Raw genomic sequence first — 20,193 nt, 5'->3', positions numbered from 1 at the left:
AGTAAAAATTAAAAAGGAAAATACAAGAAATAATGATACATCAACTATCCTCCCCACCCCTTTCCTTGTCCTAAAAGGGAGAAAAAAAAAAGGCTAAAGAGGACTCAGTGAGAAAGTACCTTCTGAAAGCCAAAAAGAAAGGTCTTAACAGAAACCAGACTTGTCTGTGCCTTGATCTTGGACTTCTAGCCTCTAGAACTGTAAGAAAACAAATTTCTGTTGTTTAAGCCTTCCAGTCTGTGGTACCTGTTTTGGGAGACTGGCTAGACTATCATAGGTTCCTTTTTTGCATTATATTCTATAAATTAAAGTTATTTTCTTTCATATTATAAAAATAATTCAAAGTGCAGTATTAATCAAGTGGATAAATATCATCCTCCTCTCTGATTGCTTCAACACAAAAGTCTTGTCACTTAAATGATTTAATTTAATACTTCAGGTGAAAATGACAGAGATTGAGAGACAAAGGAGAGATAGTAAGAACACTATTGTGTTCTTTGATACACTGTGAATCAAACTGTTGAATAGCTCCATGTACATTTGCAAACAATATATGAATGTTAAATATGAAAATATTGATATGCTATATATGATGTACTAATCTATATTTAACCAATTAAGAAAAGCTTGGTTTCTTTGTCTTCTACATAATTACCAATGATTTAATGTCTGAATTTTCTAAAGATTGTTCTGAATCTACATGATTTAAGACATGTCTCAATATTTTACACGAGAAGATGTTCACTGAAAAAACCTATTTAAATGTTGATGTTCTCTGTCTGGCTGCTTATGCTGCCTGCCAGATGTTTACACAGCTGACATTCCCCAGAGGGCTGTAACATAGTCTAGAATGCCTGGAAGATTATTGAAAAAAACTTTAACTTTCATTGTAAACTAATGAATAAAAACTAATGAATAAAATTAAGAAGTAACAATACTTTAATTTATTCTTTCCATCATTATGTATGTCACAAATGCTTACCAGTTATAGAAATCACCTGATCAAACTATACACACACCCACACACATATATAACAGTCATTCCCCAATAACTATAAAAATAACTTTAACATTTGTTAGATGTGGATAAGTGCATGTGAAAGGAAGTTATGTGGAGTATCTCTAATAATTCACAATCTCTTTTTGTCATATTTAATGTCTACTTATTTTCTGTTTGTATATTTGTAATTCATACCCTGTGCATCAGATAATACCTCAAATTTGAGTAAAATTGCAATGAAGCATTATCTTAATTATATGACAAATGAATACATTTGGTTATCATACTATTCTTGTGGATCAGTGGGACTGACCTCATAATGCCGTACTCTTCCAATGGTAACAATTCAACTTATCACTGGTGTAGAGTGCTGAGGTATGACACATCATTGTCAATTGTGTATAATGCCCCAAGATAATTATCTCAATAAAATAAATGAAGCTTTACTCCTTATTTAATTTAGAATGATGTTTAGTTTGTGTCTAAATCATCACCACTTTCATCAGCTCAACTGGCTCTATCTCCTAAATCACACAACATCCTCAACCCCAAAACCTATCATTCCATGATACCTTAAGATAAAACTAATGTATATATTCTGCCATCTTTATTGACAAAAAGGGTTTGATTTTGTTGGAAATGGAAAGATCTAAGATAAATTCAAAATTATTTTTAATATATGAAGATGAAAAATCATTTATTTATAACCTCTATCATTTTGTGCAAAATCACCCATTTACAACCTCTATCACTTGATGAAACATATGAGGTCCCAAAACTCTTAGAATTGAGTGATATTAATCTATTTTTTTCATTTATCAAAGCTATTATACTATCAAAGGTATAATTTAGGATGTTATATGCCCATTCATATATTTGTTGATAGATATTTAGGCTACTTCCACCTCTTTTCTACTATTGATTGGAGACTCAAGTGTTGAAAAATTTTAGTTAAGGTTGCATATGTTAATGCTATTGTTTCAGAAACTACAGGTAAGGCCCATCTTGGCTCTTGGGAGAGACAGTTAACCTCCTGGGGCACTGCTAAAGATTATTACCTGGGGAACAAATGGAGGGACTCAGGCCATTATGTTTCAGGGAGAGACAGATAACCACTCACCACCCCTGGGAACAGCTAACTGCCAAGGGTGAAAATACTGCAGTTTTTTATCTAAATTTCCCTGAATTTCAAAATTTCAGAGAGCACTTTGTTCTGCTATAAAAAGGCTAGCTTGGAAGGAAATGTAAGATGGTCTGTTAGAGTATGAATCTGCCTGCCGTCTTCTCAGATCACTGGCCATCTGAATAAAGTGCCCCTAAATATTTAATCCCTGTCTCTGCTTATTGGGTTCAGTATGTGACAGGAAGCATGAATGCTGGTCTTTTCCAGTTTCACTATGAATAATGTTACAAATGAGCAGGGTTGTGAAAATATTCCTTTGATATCCTCTATTAAATCTTTAAATATATACCCAAAGTTGGAATAGCTGGATCAAATGGTAATTCAAATTTTAATTTTCTGAGAAACTTTCATACTATTTCCCATAGTAATTGTACCATTTTGTATTATCACCAAAAGTACATGTGTTCCAATGTCTCTGCATCCTTACCAACATGTTATTATCTTTTTTTTTTCCCTAATAGTAGCCATACTCACAGTTGTGAGGTCATATCTTACTGTGGTCTTCATTGACATTTTCCTGATTGTTTATGTTGATGCATCTTTTCATATGCTTATTGCTCATTTGTGCATCCTTGTAGAAAGGTCTATTCTAGTCCTTTGCAAATTCTTAAATTAGATATTTTTGTGGTTGAGTTGTAGTTCTTTATATATTTTGGATATTAACCACTTATGAGATATGGCTGCAAATATTTTCTCCCATTCCATTTGTCTTCTTTTCACTTTGTTGATTATTTTCTTTGCTGATTATTACTTTAGTTTGCTGTAGTTTCATTTGTGTATTGTTTTTTGCTTTTGTTTTCTTGGCTTTTGGGGTCATACAAAAAATAATTGCAAAGACCAATGATATAAAGTTTCCCCCCCTATGCTTTCTTCTAGGAGTTTCATAATTTTAGGTTTTATGTTTATATCTTTAATCCATTTTGAGTTAATTTTTGTGTATAGTATAAGATAGAGGTCCAACTTCATTATTTTTTGATGATTTTTTGTATTATTCAGTTTTCTGAGCAACATTTTTTAACATTTCATTTTTTAAATTTTGAAAAAAGATTTTATTTACTCATTTTTAGAGAGGGGAACAGAAGGAGGAAGAGATAGAGAGAAACATCTCATGTGCCCCCTATTGGGTACCTGGCCCACAACCCAGGCATGTGTCCAGACTGGGAATTAAACTGGCTACCCTTTGGTTCACAGCCTATGCTCAATCCACTGAGCTAACCAGCCAGGGCCCTGAGCACAATTTTTTGAAGAGACTGTCCTGGAATTCTGGCCAATATGGAGGCATAAGTTAGTACATTTTGCCTCCTTTCACGACCAGAAGAAGTACAACAACAAATTTAAAAATAAAAAGCAACCAGAACTGACAGAAGATTTTCTGTATGGAAAATTGTATGGAAGTCCAACAATCAAGGAGTTAAAGATAAGAAACTTTCATCCAGACTGGTAGGAGAGGAAGAGATGGCAGTTGGGCAGAGAGGATTCAGGGCAAGATGGCAGTTGATAGACTGCAGGGTCACACATTTGCATGCAGATAAACCAGGAGGAACAACTGGGGACCGAAACAGACCATGCAACCCAGGGTTCCAGCACAGGGAAATAAAGCCTCAAAACTTCAGACTGAAAAACACTGTGAGGGTTGAGGCAGCAGGATAAACTCCCAGCCTTATAGGAGAGAGTTCATTGGAGAGATCCACAGGGTCCTAGAACATACACAAACCCACCCATCCAGGAATTGGCACCAGAAGGACCCAATTTGCTTGTAATTAGCAGTAGGAGTGAGTGAAAGCCAGTAGAGAGCTGAACAAGCATCACTGTTTTTTCTCAGACCCCTCCCCTACGTATAGCACCACAGCACAGCATCATGGACTGCCCCACCCCAGTCGAATATCTAAGGCTCCACCTCTTACTAGTCAAAGGTGCATCAAGACAAAAAAAATGGCCCAAATGAAAGAACAGATAAAAGCTCCAGAAAAAAAAATACAACTAAGCAATGAAGAGATAGTCAACCTATCAAATGCAGAGTTCAAAACACTGGTAATCAGGATGCTCACAGACTTGGTTGAGTATGGTTGCAAAATAAAAGAAAAAATGAAGTCTATGAAAAGTGAAATAAAGGAAAATATACAGGGAACCAACAGTGACAGGAAGGAAACTAGGACTCAAATCAATGGTTTGGACCAGAAGGAAGAAATAAACATTCAATCAGAACAGAATGAAGAAATAAGAATTTGAAAAAAATGAGGAGAGGCTTAGGAAACTCTAGGACAACTACAAACATTCTAACATCTGAATCATAGGGGTGCCAGAAGGAGAAGAGGAAGAAAAATAAATTGAAAACTTATTTGAACAAATAGTGAAGGAGAACTTCCCCAATCTGGCCAAGGAATAGACTTCCAGGAAGTCCAGAAAGATCAGCAAGTCCCAAAGAAGTTGGACCCAAAGAGGAACACACCGAGTCACATCATACTTACATTACCCAAGATTAAAGGTAAGGAGAGAATCTTAAAAGCAGCAAGAAAAAAGGAGATAGTTACCTACAAAGGAGTTCCCATTGGACTATCAGGTGATTTCTCAAAAGAAACCGATAGAAAGAAGTATTCAAAGTAATGAAAAGCAAGGATTTACATCCAAGGTTACTCTATCCAGCAAAGCTATAGTTTAGTATGGAAGAGCAGATAAAATGCTTTCCAGATAAGGTCAAGTTAAAGGAGCTCGTCATCATCAATCCCTTATGTACAAACCCATTTCATATACATGAAATGTTAAAGGGACTTATCTAAGAAAAAGAAGATTAAAAATATGAACAGTAAAGTGACAACAAACTTTCAACTATTAACAACCAAATCTAAAAAAAAATACAAAAACAAAAACAAACCACTAAGCAAACCACAAGAACAGGAACAGAATCACAGAATAAAGATCATATGGAGGGTTATCAACAGGGGAGTGGGAGAGGGAGACTAGAGGAAAAGATACAGGGAATAAGCAGCATAAATGGTAGGTATAAAATAGATAGGGGGAGGTTAAGAATATTATAGGAAATGGAGAAGCCAAAGAATTTATATATAGAGCCATGGACATGAACTACAGAGTGGGAACATGGGTGGGAGGCAATGTGCAAGGTGGAAGGGAATAAAGGGGGGAAAGGGGGAAAACTGTAATAGCATAATCAATAAAATATATGTAAAAAAAAGAGAGACTGTCCTTTTCCCATTGAGTAATATTGGCACCCTTGTCAAAAAGCTTGCTCTTACACAGGAAAAGTTATTACTGGGCTTTCTATTCTGTTCCATTGGTCTATATGTCTTTACGCAAGTACCAAACTGTTATTATTATTGTAGATTTGTAAAGTGTTTTCAAATTAGGAAGTATGAGGTTCCCAGCTTTGCTTTTCTTCTCTAAGAGTGCTTGGTTACATGGAGTCTATTGAGATTCATACAAATTGTAGGGGTTTTTTTTCTATTCCTCCAAAACTGCCATTTGAATTTGTTAGGGATTGCATTAAATGTATAAATGCTTTGTGTATTATGGACATTTTAACAATATTAAGTCTTCTAATCTGTGAATGCAGATTGGATCAGATGGCTACCAGGCTTCATGCATGAGTGAAGTCTAATCATCACCTCCCCTTGACTGAGCCTCTTTGATGGCTTTTCTTACAATTTTTCTCTGTCTTCTTTAATTTTATTTCAGCAATATTTTGTTGCTTTTAGTGTAGAAGTATTTTGCTTTGTAGGTAAGTATTTTATTATTTTAGATACTATTGTAAATTGAATTTTTATTTTAAGTTTGTTCATTGTTAGTATATAAAAACACAACGGTGTTGATTACATTCTTGATTCTTAATTACTGAATTGAATAGTCTTTATATCTTGACCTGAGTAACCTCCTAGTGGCTTTTGTACCTTTAAAAGTCCAGAAAAAAATAACCTCAGTTTTTTGCCTAAATTATTCAGTGCCTCATCAAGAATTTCTGTTTGAATAGATCATTTTTATGTTGATGTTTTCACATACCTCTTATTGACAATCCAACCCTATTTAATGCTTTTCATCCCATTTCAGGATGTATAGGAATATGTGATGACACTGTTCAAAAACTGTTTTGTACTAATTGCTTGGCAACTGAATGAAATAAATTAGGAGGGTGGCAGGCCAACAGTGGCCATATCAGGAGAATTCAGGCTCCATGAGTCTCTCTGTTTTGTGCCAAGAAGTTCTAAACTCCCCAATGCAGTTGGTTCAGATGGCTACCAGGCTTCATGCATGAGTGAAGTCTAATCATCACCTCCCCCTAATTGAGCCTCTTTGATTGCTTCCTTATTTATTTACTTACTTATTTACTTACTTAAAATACTTATTATTAAAGTGTAGTTGACATATATATTATATGGGTTTCAGGTATGCAACACAGTGATTTGACATTTATATACCTTATAATGAGATTATCAGAAGCCTAATAATCTGACATCATACAAAGTTATTGTGATATTATTGACTATATTTCCTATGCTATACATTATATCTCTAAGACTTACTTATTTTATAATTGGAATTTTGCACTTGTTATTGCCCTTCACCTTTTTTCACCCATCCCCAGATCCCCATCTCCATCAGTTCTTTAAAGCAAAAATAAACAAATGAGATTATGCCAGTCTCAAACACATTTGCACTGCAAAGAAAACCACCAGCAAAATTAAGACAGCCTACTGAATGGGAGAAGATATAGTCCATAAGAGATTATTAATATCCAAAATGCATAAAGAAGTCATACAACTCAATATAAGAAAAGCAAACAATTCACTTAAAAATGGGCAGAGGACCCAAACAGCTATTTCTTCAAAGAGGTCATGCAGATGACCAAAAGAAAAATGCTCAACATCATTAATCATCAGGAAAATGCAAATCAAAACCAAAATAGATACCACTTCACATTTGTCAGAATGGCTATTATAAAAAACAACAACAAATAAGTCTTGGCGAGGTTGTAGAGAAAAGGGAATTTCAGTACACTGTTGCTGAAATAGTGATTTGGTACAGTCACTATGAGAGACAGTATCAAGGACCATCAAAAACTAAAAACAGAACTACCATAGTGTAACAGGGGCATTGGCCAGATTACTGGGGGACAGGGGCACCCTATGTGGCACAAGAGGCTGCATTCCCCTGGAAAAGGGAGGGGTCAGAGGAAAACCCAAGGCAGTGGGGTTTGCCTTCCACATTGACATATTGCCTTCAGTGAAGAAGGGAGTGACCCCCCAGAGGGTTTAGGAAGTACAGGAGGCGGCCTAGGATTGAAACCAGAGCTGGGGCTTAGTAGGATTACATATCTCTGGGGGAAAAAATAAACAACTAACATAGCTGTGACAGTTTTGCATGGAGCCTACAAGGGGCTGAAAATGTCACAACACACATGTAACAAGGTGATGCCCCACTCTGGGCAGAGATGCTGTACTCCTGTATAGTAGAAAACCCTCCTACCTGCTTCTGGATCATGGCGGGGGAAGGAGGGTCAGAGACACAGTGTGGGTTGATGTGCACAGTGGACATTAGCCTGATTTGGCTGGGAATTTGGACACTCCAACAGTGCATAGGATCTGGGGGAAAATAATTAAAATGAAGCATGCACAGAAACTCACACTCTTTTCCTCCCTTCACAAGACCGGTTTCGGGTCAGGGGCCAGAGCTACCAGGCCCTGGAGACCATCTGTTCTGACAAGTTTCACACCCCTTCTCCTGTGCAAAAAGTGGTGGGCAGTGGCTGGAGGTAAGGGCAGCATGCCACAAGAAGAACATCAGAACACACAGACTCCAAAAGATGCCTAGCTCCAGGAACCAGCAAGCCACCTATATTTCCCAAAGGGTGGTATTTTTAAATGGGAGAAGGGATTCCAAGCACATCCTTGAACTGATCTGGCAAGGGTGGAGGGGTTATTTGCCTTTCAGAGTTTTAAAGGGATGGGCTTTGAAGCAAAAGTCTGTTATTCTTCCAAAATTGGACAGCCTTTTTTAATTAAAAAAAACCTTTCCTTTTCAACCAAACTTTTGCCTCCCAAGTTTATGGGCAGTGGGCAGCAGAACCCCACTTGACTGTATGGCAACAATAGGACCCAAAGCTAAAAATAGAACTTCCAAATATACATTCTACTTTTGGGTATTTATTAGAAGAAAATTAAACCACCAATTTGAAAAAAATATGTGTACCCCTATGTTCACTGTAGCAATAGCCAAAATATGGAAGCAAGCTAGATGTACACAGATAGACAATTGGATAAAGGAAATGTTATGTATTATATTTGTATCATTTATATATATATAATACACAAACATATATACACATACAACAGAGTGTTAACCAATAAAAAAGATGAAATCATGTCACTGGCAACAACATAGATGAACCGACAGTATATTAGAGTCTAAACAAACAAACAGAAACAAACTGATAGATACAATGAAGACACTTTTTTTAGGACTTGGCTTATTCTCTTTAGTGACCTCTTGTAAAAATCATTTTAAAAAATGTTAATACATAGTTGCTATTTTACAAGGAGTAACAAATTCAAACAACTACTTCCTATATTCTCAGGGATAACAAAGTATATAAAGTTTTTTTGAGCAAAGCCTATGAATGAATTGAAAGTTCTGGACTACTATGAAGTGAGCATATTTCTACTTCTGTAAAGCCTTAGGTTATACCAGTTCCTGATTTATCAGTTTCCCTGGATTCCTGTGACAGAATATCAGTGATATTTTTCCTTAGCTCCATGTAAATCCTACTATCACTATAAAATAATCTAAGGCCATTGAGTTGTTTATTTTACAAACCATTGTCTTTTGAAGATAATTTCTCCAGAGTAGTCTATCCTAGTGATAATCCGATAGCCAAGGAGTCCAAACGCTCCAACAATAGTATAATAGGCCCCACATGTCTGTTTTTGGCCAAGAATTCTAATTCCTTTTCATTGCCTACAGGGTTTTTTTTTCCTGTTTTTACCATTCACTATTAGTTTTTAAAATTTATAAGGAATGGTGATTAAAACAACCTCTGTTAAATTTCAAAGATTCTATTCTGCAACAGCATTATGCTTTGGAAAGAAAGTGCACATGGTATGCACTTGGGAATGTTTTTGCCTAGAAGTGATTGTGTATGTGATTTATCAGGAAGGGAATCTCTCTGCACAGCATTACATATCCCTGTACTTACAACCCTGGACCTGCCTCATGCTAACCATGCAACATTGAGCAAATTAATTCCCTCATGTTAATATGCCTGTGTTGGCAGAATATGTAAAATGGTCAACAGTAGTAATAGCTATTTGAAGGCTCAGGCCATCCTAGTTCTACCACTTATCTCTGTATGCTTAGATCCAAGCGACTCAACCATTCTTCGGCTCATTTTATCAACTATAGAAAATTAGTTACTTCAGCCTATTCCATTCCACACTGCTGATGGACAGTGTAAATAATATAAAAATAAAATACATGAAGTCTGTTTGTAAATTGAAAAACTATCATTTTAATTAATGACCTATAATTAGATGATGATGGTGATCATCATCGGGATGAAACAATAACCCTAGGAAAATTGCTGATGACTGATTTTCCACTGTGTTTATTTGAAAGGATGGTTACTGCTGATATACTTTTTATGTTGTAATTAGCATAAACAGTGTGATTTCAAGTGCAAATTACTGCAGTTTCCTAATTTTCATTTTAATATTATTGACTAAGGCCAAAATAATTGTAACTAAAAGTTTAACCTGAGGCTAATGCCTCTTTAGTCAACTAATAATTTTAAAGTTAAATTATAACATAATCAATATACTGTATAACAAAAGTTATCAAATTAATTGCTAAAAAAGATTAAGCATCAGGAAGACTGAATTTGAAAAAATCTCATATTTTTTAGAATAAATCTGATGCTATCATATAGTTAATGTTGCTTAATTCAAACACATAGACCCACAATAAAATGATTAATATAGTTCTTTTCCATGCCTTAAGTTGGCTATTTGTCCAAAAATGCCCTAAAGTAAGTAGAAAGTAAAAACAATAAACCCTGAGTTACTTAATTGAGCATCTGTCATAAATTAGAATCTGATATGCACAAGCTTCTTTTAGCAATTGTCAGAGATAATAATTAGAAAGAGTGAAAAGCAGGTGACCAAGATTCTTAAGGAACACATACCTTCAATTGCAATTTACATTATGATAGAAAGCAAAGAAAATGTTAGCCAAGATTTATACACTAAATCCATAGCTTGAGAAGAAAAAGTTCAATTTCCATTTAAAATGTTTTGCTAAAAAGGATTAAAAATTCTCATAATACTAAAATTTTTATATTGAGTAAAAATGTTAGAATACGGTATACTTATTAGAAGAATGTACATTGCATAGAATGTTAAAAAATGTGTGTAACTGTGTTTTAACTTATGATGTGATTAGAGAGTGATTTTATTCAACAATGTTACTGATAATCAACTCATTAAATGATCACTGATTGAGCTCTAATGACTACGCCGGTGCTCTTAAAATTAAGAAAAACTTCAAAGTTTTACTTCTTGTAAATGTGTTTTCAAAGTAAAAATAAGGCATCTTAAAAATTTACTTTACTATGGATGCAGAGTTACAATTTGTTTAAATCAAGATAGGACACCTTGTCCAGAGGAAAAAAAAATCCACAAAACTATAATGCTGGAGAAAAGATGAGTTCTCTTCAGTTGATTTTAAGCTTTTGTGGCAGCATTATATATCTTCATTGCTTTTGTTCATTTTTATCCAGACTAGTACAAAATTGGTTAAAGTCTTCTATAAGTTAAGGTTAATGTAAAAAAATTTGTAGCAAAATTATTTAAAATGACTGTACAGAAAATAAAAAATGGAACACTAAAAACTGATGGGATATGCAGAATACCTAGAACATAGAGAATTGTATAAAACCATTAGGTACATTCCATGTAGTCCCTTGCAGAACCTAAATGTTAGCATCCCTGTTCTACAGAGGTCTTAAAATACTGTGTGTTTCATAAAAGAGGTCCAGATTCAAAGAAGCTCATTCACATGTGAGTAATGACCAGATACGACCTTATAAGTATGTTCTAAACATGCATATACTCTTCATTTGTTTTCATAATATTCCTCTTATATAAAGGTCATTTTTATTAGTTTTTGAAATGGAAAATAGACACAAAAAATCAACCCAATTACAATGTAAATATGATACAATGAAATACATTGGAATTTTATTTTTAACTTGAGGATTATAAAAATAATTCAGGAAATATCATTAATAATGATACAAACCATTAAATGAATTGAGTCATAGTTATCATTGACTGAAAGAAAAAACAGTGCCTTTAGGAGGCAGTATTATATATTTATTAAGGACATAATCTGTCAGATCAGATATATCCTGTTTTAGACAACAGTTTCACCATTTGTTGTTGAAATTAACAATATATTTTGACCTTCAAATTTGTTATCTAAAAATAAGACTTATTTATTATTCTTGTTTGATTGCTAGGACTTCCAATATTAGGTTGAATAAGAAAGGTGAAAGTGAACACATCTATCTTATTCCTGATGTTAAAGGGGACAATGCTGGCAGTGGGTTTATGATATTTGGCTTTTACTATGTTTAGGATTGTTCCCTCTAATTCCACTTGGCTAAGAGTTTTGTCATAAAAGGGTGCTGGATTTTATCAGTTTTTTTCATCTATTTATATGATCATGTGGTCTTCATTTTTCATTGTGTTTATGAGGTGAGTCACATTTATTGATTTATGAATGTTGTACCAATCTGGCATTATCAGAATAAATCTTATTTGATCATGGCGTATGATCTTTTTGATGCATTACTGTATTCGATTTGCTAATGTTTTGTTGAGGATTTTAGCGTCTTTGTTCATCAGGAATATTGGCCTATAATTTTCTTTTTCTGTAGTGTCTTTATCTGGTTTTGGAATTAGGCTAATGCTGGCCTCCTAAAATGAGCTTGGGGGACTTCCCTCATCTTGAATTTTTTGAAATAGTTTGAGAAGAAGAGGTGTTATTTCTTCTTGGAATGTTGGCTAAAATTCACCTGTGAAGCCATCCAGCCCTGGCCTTTTATTTGTTGGGAGTTGCTTGATTACTGCTTCCATCCCATCATGTGGAATCTGTGTATTCAAATTCTTTGATTCTTTCTGATTTAGTTTTGGAAGAATTTATATTTCCATGAATTTATCCATTTCATCCAGGTTGTCCATTTTGTTGGCATATAGTTGTTTATAATATTTTCTTACAATCCTTTGCAATTTGTTGGTGTTAGTTGTTAATTCTCTTTCATTTCGGATTTTATTGATTGGGTCCTCTCTCTTCTTAATAAATCCTGTTAAATTTGTCAATCTTGTTTATCTTTTCAAAAAAACATCTCTTGGCTTCATTGATTTTTTTGTATCATTTTTTAGACTCTGTTCCATTTATATCTACTCCGATATTTATTATTTCCTTCCTTCTACTCACTTTTGGGCTTTGTGTGTTGTTCTTTTCAAGTTCCTTTCAGTGTAAAGTTAGATTGTTTATTTGAGCTCCCCCTGCACCACCTCCAAAGAAAACACTTGTAATGCCTTGAATTCCCTCTTAGAATTGCATTCCCAGTGCCCCACAGATTTTGGATTGTTGTGTCATTTGCATTTGTTTCAAGCTGTCTTTTGATTTCTTCCTTGATCTCATTGTTGACCCATTCATTGTTTAATAACATGTTATTTAGTTTCAGTATCTTTGTGGGTTTTTTTTTCAGTATTCTTCTTCTAGTTGATATCTAATTTCATAGCATTGTGGTCAGAGAAGATGTTTGATGATTTCAATATTTTTAAATTTTGGGGGAAACTTGTTTTGATCTTAACATAAGGTCTACCCTTTTGACCCAGTGATGCCATTTCTGGGAATATATCTGAAGAGATTTAACATTAAATCAAAAGAACATAAGCACTCCTATGTTCATTGCAGTGTTTTGTACAATCACCAAGATATGGCGGCAGCCCAAGTGTCCTTCAATAGATGAGTGGATAAAACAACTATGGGACATTTACATCTTGGAATATTACTCATCCCCCCAAAAGAAGAAAATTTTACCCTTTATAACAGTATGGATGGTCCAGGATAACATTATGCTAAGTGAAATAAGCCAGTGAGAGAAAGATAAATACCATATGATTTCACTTATATGTGGAATCTAATGAACAAACTGAACTAACAAAAAAAATAGAGACAGAATCATAGATAGAGATCAGGATGATAGCTAAGGGGAGTAGGGAATGAGCAAAAAGGAAAAAGGATTCATGCACATGGACAACAGTGCAGTGATTGTGGGGGTGAGGGGCTTATAGGGGATGAAATGGTAATGGAAGAATACAATAAAAGTGAGGCTATAAATAATAGCACCAAATATTTAATACCTAAAAAATGAAGAAATAATAATATTATCACATGGATTTGGCATGGTAAATTAGTGCCACAATGCAGGTAAAGCACTTAAAATTGCCTATAATACAGTAAATGATGATGATGATAATTATTAATACTATTATCAGCAGCAGCATAATCATTACCATTATCATTTTAACAGCTTCCCTATTCCTCAATTTTTCTTTGACAGTACTATGAAAAGTAAAACCTAAATTTAAATCAGATGTTCTTTTAATCTCATCATTATAGAAAAAGTCAATATATGAAAAATATCCTCACTCATTATACAATTGATGTGTTGAAATTAAGGGGCTTATTTAGCTTTTCCCATAGATATTAATCTTTGAGGAGATGCCTGTGGTGAATAGAAATAGTTTTTCCAGTAACAATAAATAGGTTTTGTGATATAAAGAAAAGCTATAAAATAAATTTGAATTATCAGTTACCCTAGTTCATATAAAAGGGGTATAGGATTATAAATGTTGATAATTATGAATATCATTATAACTCATCAGTTTGAAGCCTCTTCCCACACATTGATAGCAACAAGATGATCATGCAAGTATACCATTTAATATTAATATTACTTATTAGGCAAAGCAAGAAAGAATGAATTAGCAATATCTCTCTTATTTGGAATTCATCCAGAAAGAATTTAAATTGATTAACTGTGAAATTATATATTGCATACACTATACACTAAAACTTATGTAATTTAATTATACACATATTCACTGGCTTTTCTTCAGAATCTACTTATTGTTATTACTAGAAATTAAATTACATCAGATTAGGATATTTGGTTTTAAAGTTTATAACTATTGAATGAAATGTCACAATTTACTTCTATATTATATGATTCACTACAAACAACTTCAAAATGCTAAAAAAAGAAAAGAAAAATATCTACAAAAATAAGCAACTACTCAAAATGAAAAGGTGTGAAAAGGTGTTATTCAACAGAAAAGTAATTGATATGTATAATTATGACCTTAACTTTTTTAAACAGTCAAGTTATATTTAGTCTGCTAGGATGAAGAATGACAGGAAATGCACAATTCATTATCAAAGTTCTATCCAAGATAGTAAGTAACAGAAATTTGTTACTTAAAGGCATTGCCTATCCATGATTTGGAAAGTACTATCAAGAATAATTTCTTAACTAAGGATTTTGGAAGACTAAAGTGTAGCTCTATTTGAACAGAAAATTGGATTCTTGAACTTAAGTAATATATACAGGGGTGCAAAAGTAGGTTTACAGTTGTGAGTATGGAAAACAATTTATTTTTGTATTTTGTATTATTATATTACTTTCCATATGAACAACTGATAACCTACTGTTGCCCAACCCTGTATATGGTAATAAGTAATTTGAAGACTGGATGAAAGTGAGGGTAAATATGTGTCGTAGATGAAACTATTTAAACCATTCTTGACTCCTGGTTAGTTGCATAATATATCCAACACTTGCCACAGACTTACGGTGGACAGAATATTCTTCCCCACCACTGCACTAGGTCTTGCTCATGTATCTTGCTTTGTTCAATGGAATATTGGCAGCTATCAGGCTAAAAGAGACTTGAAATATATTTGTGCATTTGGGTTTTTCTGCTTGTGCCTCTGCTGTTGGTTATAAGAACATCCTCTATGATGTAGATGCCCCATCAGGCTGAGTCCCAGAGTAATGACATACATATGGGTTTCTCTAGCAAATCCATAGCCCAATATCCTGAAGTGGACCCATTTTGTAAATGATGTAACTAAAATAGAAGGCAAGGAAATTGAGTAAAGCTACATATTTTTTTGGAAGAGCAGATTTTTCAAAAAGAATCATTAAAACTTTTTGGTGTTAGGTGTCAGTTATTAGGTTTTGACTAGTCAGGCAATTTAAAAATGAGATGGATTTAGAGACAGTTGGAGAAAAAGACCTATATAAAGTGATTATTTGAGAGCATATCAGTATTACACATTTTTACAAGCACTTTCTACCACATAGCTAAATGTGTTAAGTGTAATCAGTCAAATATTCTTCAGATTATACTGCTTTTTAGAGAGTGAGAAGATATTAGTGTACTTATTGTGAAAATAGTCAAATTCTTAAGGTAGTTTATTCAAATATGTTGGGGTCCTCCCTGCCTGGTCCCAGGAAGCTGTAACCCCCCATGACATAGGCTGAGTGAGAGACCTCCAGACCAGGAGCCACTAAAGAGACAAAACTTATTTCCCTGGCATGAAAGCTGCCTGTTCTGTGCCTGGCCTCCTATGCTTGATCAGTTAGCCAATGACGGGTAAGATTTCCCAAGGGAGGAATCGCCTAAGACAGGCATGATCACGAGAAGGCCTCAGGGAGGAGACTTGGGGCTATGGAAATGAAGGGGTGATTGACATCAACCCCTGCCCCCTTGGCTTTGTCAAAACCTGAGTCCTTGTTCTTAGTTGTAAGAAATCCAAGTCTCCTGGCTGCCTTTGTCTCCTCTGCCCAACTCAGGCCTGCGGAAATAACAGGGGCAGTGCTGTCCAGACCAGAGTCGGCAGACCCCTGGAGTAATCAGGCCTGGGACATAGAATATGCAAGATCCTGTGGGATCTGCTTGCTGGAGGATGCTACTGAATTAGAATATGAAGGCATGGGCAGGAAACAGGAATAGCCTTTTAGGTCCTGTAATCTTTTTAAGTGGTGAAACACAAAGTCTCAGCCCAGAATCCCAGCGGGAGTTCTGTCAGATACTTTGAAAATACCTATTCCCTTTTTATCTTCCCTGCCAGACCGGAATCCACAAACTGTGTCTGTATTCTTAATAAAAGCCTACTCAGGCAGGGGCTCAATGCACTCTCTACTAGAGAGAGTGGCCGTTCCATCCTTATTTCCCCACAGGACTCGATTGTCCTTGTGTATGTCTTTCTCGTGTTTCGATGATAATCCGCAGCAGGGATGGATACTGCTGGCCAGTATCCTCCACACAAATACATAGTTTAAGTGACATATTGGTTTATACATTAATTAGAAAAAGCTGTCACCACTGTAGAATAGGCTTTAAATGGGAAAAATCTGGATTCTTATTCCAAACCTGCTTTCATTAGCTTTGTATGCTCAGGCAAACACCTTAAGTATCCTTGGTCTGTTTACTCATATTAAAAAGCATTGCTTTTATTGACAGAATGCTCTGTAAGATAATTTTTCCTCTATGATTCTCTCATTCTCTGCCTCTACAAGATTTGTCTTTTCTGATTATCACCTGGGGACAAGCCTATTTTATTGTAACACAATCAAATTCATTTGAAAAGAAATATAGAAGTAGTGCATGAATGCAATGTAGCCATAAAACATTAAATTAAAAAAGCCAGGTTCTAGAGAATTGAGTATGAGTATTCTATAGGGAAAGATGCCAAAGAAGCAATATTGCATATTTTTGTTCTGAGCTAAACAAGTAAATAAACATTTCATTATATCTTAGATGCTTCATTTACTAGACAATAGTTTAATAGATCTTACTCAGAAAAAAAAAATAGTGCTTAAATAAGCATGATATTTTCTGTCCTAAAACACATAGTTGGACATCAGGAAGAAATATTAATAAAATTACAATTTGCCATAAATCAAATATCTTTTATAACTTCTGCAGGAAATAATACAAAAAATGCTGTATTCTAAATAAAACTGCTTAATAGAAAAAAAATAATAATTCCAATCAGTAGCATTAAACTTCATGAAAACACAGTGTTTATGGAAATTACAAGTTTTACTTATAAATTGTACATAATGGAAGAAATATAAATGATAACCTCTAATTTAAAATAAAAATTATAGTTAGCCTCTTGTGAATCCTCAGCTGTCTAAAAATATTATCAAAATGAGCATATAAGTAGAGTAAGCAGAGGCATAGCTAGAAATTTAAGATATCCACATTAACTCTATGGTTATGTAACCTATATTTATCAATATATATGCAGTTTCTACATACTTTTCTTATCTAATTAAATCATTGCAGACATTTTCTGTGGTAGGTTCAATTATTGTTCTATATTTAGAGACGAGGAAACTGAAGCACAAAGAAAATAAACTATTCACTTGAGGTCACAGAGACAGTAGTGATGGAAATGGAAACCAGACACAGTGGCCAAAAACAAACCTCTTACACTATTGGCTGGCCAATAACTAACTTTTTTTTAGAAACAATGATGTGGTAGTAATTATTGAAATGAAAATTGTCTATAATTTTTGTCATATATATATATATATATATATACAGTCTCTAGAAATTAGATTCAAAATATGTAATGATACCAATAAACATAAAGATATTTAATAAAGCTGGTTTTGAACAGCAAACATAAAACAAAACAAAAAGAAAATAATGTGTATACTGATTGTAGAGGTGGTTTGGTAATTTGTGTAATAGAATAAAACACATTTAATGGTGGTAGATCTCTAAAGAACTGAAAAAGCAATTGTGATACATATATATGATTGATATATAAATATATACATATGCATTCATATACATACATACATACATTTTGAAATATATACATACTTTTGTTTGAAATATTATGAAAAGATGCACATTAAATCTCACATACTGTTTCTATCAAGTTGGTAAAATCTCAGGCACTAGAGAAGACTATTATTGAAAATTCTTTAAAAACTCTCAGATTACAATGTGACTTGGAAAGTATCCATATATTTATAAAATAAGCCCTAGCTTTTAATACAATAAAAAATCAATATGCGTTGTGAGCACCTATTCTAGTTTCTATATGGATTAGAGATTTAAAACAAAAACAGAACAAAGCACAGTTAGATGCTAGAAAAATAACAATATTCTTTAAAAGCTTACATAAATTCTTTGAAAAGCTAAGACATCTACAGATGCTAATAATAAAAAATTAGATCCATTTGAAGTGGTAAGAAAATCAGAATGATGCCTATCCTAGAGATTTCCTCAGTGTAAGGAAGGTAGTATCTTCTCATGGATGCTTGTAAGGTGTGTGTTGCCTCAAGAAATACTTTCTGAATCATCTCTCTGTGTATGAATAATTTATTTAAATATATAACAAAATGTATGTGCTTATGTGAGGCACATTGATGTATCAACAAAGACACAAAAAACATGAGTAAAGAATAATTTTGGTTTTGTTTTAGGTTTCATATTCGAGTCAGTGAATATGAGGATTTTTACTCCTGTGTCCACCTACATGTAAGTCATTTAAATGTACCACAACATGTGGTATATCTACACAATAGAGTACCACAGAGCAGAAAAAAAAAACAGGAAATCTTACCCTTTGTAACAAAATGGATGGACCTGGACACTATTATGCTAAGTGAAATAACATATGCAGAAAAAGACAAATACCATATGATCTCAATTATATGTGGAATCTAATGAACAAAATAGAAACAAAAGTGTAGATATATGGAACAGACTAACAGCTGTCAGAGGGCAGTGGGTGGAAACTGGATGAAAGAAGGTGAATAGATGAGTGAGAGAACATATATGGATTATATGTATGACTCATGGACACAAACATTGGTGGGAGGAGTGACTGTGGGAGTGGGGGGCTGGGTCAAGAGAGGCAAAGAGGAAAAGTGGGACAACTGTAATAGCATAAATAAAAAATAGCATAAAAAGACACTTTCATTTGTGTCATTGATATTGACAAAAGCAGTCTGAACAAATATTCATATATACCACTCAAGCCTTTCCTGTTTAAATTATGATGTTTGCATAAAGTGGAATGGTTACATATTTATAAAACTAACTTTTAAGCTTTTTAATAATTATTTTATTGTTGTTCAATTATAGTTGTGTGTGTTTTCCCCCACTGCCGAGAGCCAACCCAGCCTTGCTGTCTGACACAGTCAGAGAGGGAGCCACACGTCCACACAGGAGACACAGTGGGGGAAAGTACTTGGCACTCCTCTGCTTAATCATTGTATTACTACCTGTGCTTAGAGTCTATGTGATTTACCATGGGACTGGGACAAATGGCAATTCCACAGAAGAAATACAGTTCTTTGGAAGCAAGCAAGAAAATGACAGTTCATTGGAAAGTGACTCCCCACAAGAGCATCCTCCTAAGTGGGTTAGAGTTCAAAGAATGGGAATGGAAAAGAGTTCTAGGATTACTCCCTACAAAAGCCCCTACACCCACCCTTATTACACAATTCCTTGAAACCAGGGCCCCGGGAGCTAGACATAGATTCAAAAAACACATTTGGTCAGCATAGTACCGGTATCCATGGTCTGTTCCCCCTCTAACTCCTAGGCCCACTGATCCCCCTTTACCCTATACCAGAGCCTATCATAAAGGGACATGATGGGTAAATATAAATGGATATTACAAAGATTATTATACACTCCCTTTCTATGAAATGCTTAAGCTATCAGGACCCCTATGGTGTTTATTGCCTAAACAGTCAGACATCAAAGATGGAAACAAATAATAAAAATACATCAACACCAAGGTAGATGGCAGACAGCCGAATGGACTGAGCAAAACAAAGATTATTACTTGCACAAGATGGCAGGGTTCTGGCACTGAAGTGAGAAGTGAGAGACAG

The sequence above is a fragment of the Phyllostomus discolor genome, chromosome 3, assembly GCF_004126475.2.
Source record: "Phyllostomus discolor isolate MPI-MPIP mPhyDis1 chromosome 3, mPhyDis1.pri.v3, whole genome shotgun sequence".
NCBI classification, from domain to species: domain Eukaryota; kingdom Metazoa; phylum Chordata; class Mammalia; order Chiroptera; family Phyllostomidae; genus Phyllostomus; species Phyllostomus discolor.
The sequence above is the reverse complement of the archived record's forward strand: the minus strand, read 5'-3'. Positions refer to the sequence as shown.